The 5,089-nt window shown below is 36.7% G+C and overlaps 1 pseudogene across 1 annotated transcript; it reads left to right on the top strand.

Moving 5' to 3' along the window:
- The first annotated feature begins 1,584 nt into the window (after nucleotides 1-1,584).
- LOC149152136 (peroxiredoxin-2B pseudogene) lies at nucleotides 1,585-2,225 on the top strand (annotated as a pseudogene). Its single transcript, XR_016263292.1, has 2 exons — nucleotides 1,585-1,779; nucleotides 2,126-2,225. The product of XR_016263292.1 is annotated as a peroxiredoxin-2B pseudogene (transcript).
- The last annotated feature ends 2,864 nt before the right edge of the window (nucleotides 2,226-5,089 follow it).

Raw genomic sequence — 5,089 nt, 5'->3', positions numbered from 1 at the left:
AACCTTCTAAGATATTGAGTACTAAACAACTATTTAGTAAGATAAATAACTAATTTGATAACTTTCCGATGAAATTATTATTCAATAATGAACATGTTCACATGAATTTTAGATTACTATATTCGTTTTTGCATGAAGATATTCTCAATTGAAAAGATGATTTTGGTGGTGGTTGAAATTTTGTACATGAGATTCATATAGAGAATTATTTGTTTCATTTATGATATTTATTTGAGTTTCATTTAGCTATGGTGTCATCTACAAGTATTTTTAGTGAGAGGGGAAACACACACCTAGCGACATGAACCATTAGAGAGGAGATGAAGAAAATACAATAAATTGATGAACTAGAAACAAGTAGTATCATGTAGTCCATATCTTTTTGTATGAATTGATTCTCACTTCTATGCTAATAAATGTGAGCGATATGCATTGATGTTTGTATTCTATGTTCAATAGTAGTTAATAAGTGTGAATAATTTGTTTTTCTAAGGTTAATGACATTCCAAAATCCATATTAATCCTGGATCTATCAAGCATCAAAAGGGATCAAATTTCTCGAGGTGTAAACCTCTTTTTTGAGTGCAAAACTTGAGGAAATATTTTCACCTCGAGAGATTTGGTCCCTCTTAGCGCTTGATAAATATAATGTTAAGATGGATCTAGGTTAGTTATATAATACTATATACTATATATATTTATCTCTATGCTTCTCTTACTTATTCCCTCTCTCCCCCCCTTCATCTCTGTGTCTATCTCCCTCCCCCTCTCCTGCTCTCTCTTCCCATCCGTCTTTCCCTAATATATATCTCTCCCACACTCCCTTCTTTCCCCATCTCTCTCTCCCTCCCTCTCTATGTCTCTCTCTTTCTCTCTCTCTCTCTCCCCTTTCCATATATATCAATATATCCCTCCATCTCTCCTTCTTTATCTCTCTCTCTATATATATCTATATATATCCCTCTATCTATCCTTATTTGTCTCTTTATCTAACCACCAAATATACACACTCTCTTTCCTTATATATAAATCTCTCTCCCTTGGCCTCTTCCCCTACCTCTCTCTCTTCCCCTTGTCTCTCTATATTCCTCTTCTCCCCCTCTTTCTCTCTCCTTCTATCTCTCTTCCCTCACATTATCCTCTCTCCCTCACTCTCACTCCTATCCCTTGTCACCCGTTGATTTGAATTGGTTGGTGACCGGTTGGGACTCGCTGGGCCCGTTGCTTTCCCTTCATGTAACTGCATCACAAAGAGACACTTAGTGATCATAACAGCACAATTTCGAACTCTAGATTAGCGCAAGCCCTTTCTAGTGGTCAGACACAACGACACAACCAAACTAGATTGCCGAGAAGAAAGATCATCCAGGGTACAACATCCGGTGTAAATACTCCCCTCACTCCTCTTTTGGACACCATTCTATTTAATTTATAAACGAGGGTTTTATTTTTGGAGACCATTTTATTTAATTTCTAAACGAGGGTTTTATTCAGCTGGCCGATTTCACAGTGTAATGAGTTACATTGTTCCATAGAGTCCTCAGGTATTGGGATCGAGTATTTGTAGCTGCGTTTGAGTTCGAATCCCCATGGGCTGTGTTATATTTTGATAAGAGAGTTTACAATGGCACCCATAGCAGTTGGTGATAAGATTCCAGATGGCGTTCTGGCCTATTTTGACGAAGAGAGCAAGCTCCAGCAAGTTTCTGTCCACTCTTTGGCCGCTGGGAAGAAGATTATTCTCTTCGGCGTCTCGGGGGATTTCACTCCCACTTGCAGGTCAGGGTTTTTTTAATTCTTCTGTAACTTGAATTTTTGCTTGGTTTGAGCTATGATTGATAGTTCTATGCTCTGGCTTTCGGATTATTAGAATCTTGATTTAATTATTAGGTTGTACAGTTAAATCGCTGGTTGAGCCTCTTCTGGATATTAAATCGATAAGTCTTCTGTAACTTGAATTTCTGCTTGAATGCTTGATTTGAGATATGATTGATAGTGCTATGCTCTGGCATTTGGATTATTAGAGTCTGGATTTAATTATCAGGCTGTAAGGTTAATGGCTCATTGAGTTTCTTCTTGCTATTAAATCAATAAAATACACACTGAGATGTTGTCGCCTTGGCAGTATGAAGCATGTTCCGGGGTTTGTTGAGAAGGCGGAGGAGTTGAAAGGAAAAGGGATCGATAAAATTATCTGCGTAAGTGGTAAGCTTTATGAAGTTTGATTTAATATCTGACTAGAGTTAGGGTTTTGTAAATGGTGCAGTTTATATTGACTTATTGATAACACAAGATACCTGTCTGTGTGAGAGGAATGTCTCTCAAAGGTTGTACCATTAAGACTAGCACTTCCCTTTGTCTATGGTGCGGCCATAGGGGTACTATTCCTTCAAAGTTGTCTAGTGTGGTCACAGGGGTGTCAATGGCTTATTAGTGTCTAGGGGGATGGATGAGATCTTGATAGGTGGCCTGGAATGCGGTCATCTTCATCATTAAAACACGATCCTGTCAACAGTTTGATTGTAAGCTTATTGGTGTTGGGAATCGTACTTTGGTAGTGGTTTGGCCGGGTTTGAATTTCAAAATAGACTTACCTATGGTTTTCACACCTCATTGACCTATTTGCACATTTCAAGGAAAGATTTTGACGGTTTTGCAATTTTTTTAACTATATTTGATAGGCTTACCGTTAAATCACAATCCTATTAACCGTTTGGATGATTTAGTATTATTCATTGTACTCTGAATCTGTCTGGCCTGATCTAATCATCGTATTTTGGATGGATTCTGTCATGTTGTGCTCAATGCTGGTTGCCCTGTTTGCTTTTAACCTGATCTAGTCAATGAATTTTGACTAGATTCTCTATTATGGCCGTGAATGTTGATTACCCTATTAGGTTGGATCTCAAAATTGAATCTACGTAGTGTAAATAGATTTGCACATAGGTTTTCAATCTTTGTTGGTACCTAAAATATCTCAGTTTAGTATAAATTTATACTAATTATGTATTTGGTTTTTTATGTATTCTATTTTTATTTGAGAAACACAAAATTCAAAATTTATTCCTGCTTTCTGAGCACCAATGTTTTGATGTTCTCATGGTGATGTCTGAACTGTGTCTAAACTGTGGTTCGAGAGCTTCGTACCACTTTCTTATAAATGGTTAATCACTATTCACTCTTACAAGCATGCTAAGGATCCAACTTGAGGGATCCATGCTTATTAAACACCTATTTTCGTATAGTAATGTCTGAATCATGGTTCGAGAGCTTTGTACCACCTTCTTGTAAATATTTGATCACTATTCACTCTTAAAAGCACGCTAAGGATCCAACCGGGAGGGGATCAGGCATCAGGCCTTCATATGAAGGCACACGTTTATAAAATAGGTTTAATCACCGTTTCAAATAGTCAGGCCTTCATATAAAGACACACGTTTATAAAATAGGTTTAATTACCGTTTAATATAGTGTGCCTCTGCATGTTCTAAAGAGAGGGGATAGTCTACGTAGATTGATGATTACACCTATTTGATCATTCATATACCTTTTTATAAACCCTTCTAGGTAATTATCATACCATACTCTTTCTTGACATATAACTTTTCCAAAGCCGCAAATGAACAACTCCCGATTTTTTTTAGCAACTAAGTTATATTGAGTGATTTTTTTGCATCCCCACTTCGAACCCATGTGGTTAGAGTTATCTTTATTTTACTTATTTTAAGAAATACAAGGAGCACAAAAACTGTGATTGTTTCATTCCTAACCTCTTTATGCGCTTTTGAAGTTATCTTCATTTTTGTTCAAAATGCTTCAAGAAACGCATGAACTATGATTTTTGCAGCCCCGCTCCTAACCTCTCATTTTTTTGAAGTCATCTTTATCTTTATTGGAAATTCTTGAAGGAACACACACAGAATCTGCTATATTAAGTAGACATCTTTCAGATTTTTGGTGTCAGGTTTGAGGGGTAGTTTTTTCTATTCAATTTGTCCGGCATTTACCCCTAGCCTCATTTCCTTTAAACTCATGCTGGTTGGGGGAAGGCTACATCAATAAGTTACCTGGACCTGCCCAAGAACGGTACCCTACTGAGCTTCATATTCTGTTGACTTGAACCAAACCCTGCTGGTCAAAGTTGCCTTTTGCATTTATCTCCATGGTGGAGGACCAAATGTATTTTATACTAGTTCCTTTGTATAGGCACTCATCTATCCTTGTAAATACAAATTACCCAAGTTGGGTATTCCCCTGCAGTTCAAAGTTGCTTTTCTTGGTGGAGAACCAAGTAAATTTGATACTCTAGTTCCTGTGTATCATTCTCATGTTTTCTTGTAATTAGAAATTACCCCGTTTAACATTAACTCGGATGTCGAGATAAAGACATGTCAACTATGGTTCGAGCTCAAGTAATACGTGTTAATTGCTTGATTGTAGAATACAGATTAATAATAACAACAATTTTTTTAAGTCATCCGACATTGTGTAATGTTTTCTCGTTATCACTCTTTCAGGTTTCTCCTAGTCATTAAATGTTCATAGATAGATATTGAGCAGAAGAATTAGCTGAATCGACGCAAGCTATCCCACTGAGCAATCTGTGTTTGCATTTTGTAGCGTCCATTAACCTGCATTCTGGATCTAGTGCTTTGAAGGCATTGACTTTTACAATGTGGATATTTCTGAAATGAAGTGGCAGTTGAAGTTATGTACTCTGTTTTTAAATTAGAGAAAGTATATATATATAGTCACTTGTGGACAATTTACGGGACAAATTGCCAAATTCATGACTTTCTATCTAATCCTAGAGTCCAGATGATAGAAGTTATCCATTGTAAGATCCTATGAAAAATTCTATCCATGGTAAAAGGTCATCTGCATTTGTCATCATAACTAAAACTACCCCTCACTGATCAATGTAGCAGAGTTGGCCTTTTCTAAAGAAATGATGTAATCTAAAGAAATATTTACTTGGTGGTTATCCTTAGAGCCATTATTAGAATATTGGGTTGACCAATAATGACTGTAATGACATTGGGCTTATCCGATTTATTTTGCAACAAACTACCCCTCATTGATCATAGCT

This window comes from Pinus tabuliformis, chromosome 9, assembly GCF_031772625.1.
Source record: "Pinus tabuliformis cultivar Carrire ecotype Pingquan chromosome 9, CPIR1, whole genome shotgun sequence".
NCBI lineage: Eukaryota > Viridiplantae > Streptophyta > Pinopsida > Pinales > Pinaceae > Pinus > Pinus tabuliformis.
This window is presented reverse-complemented; position numbering and strand designations above follow the sequence as displayed.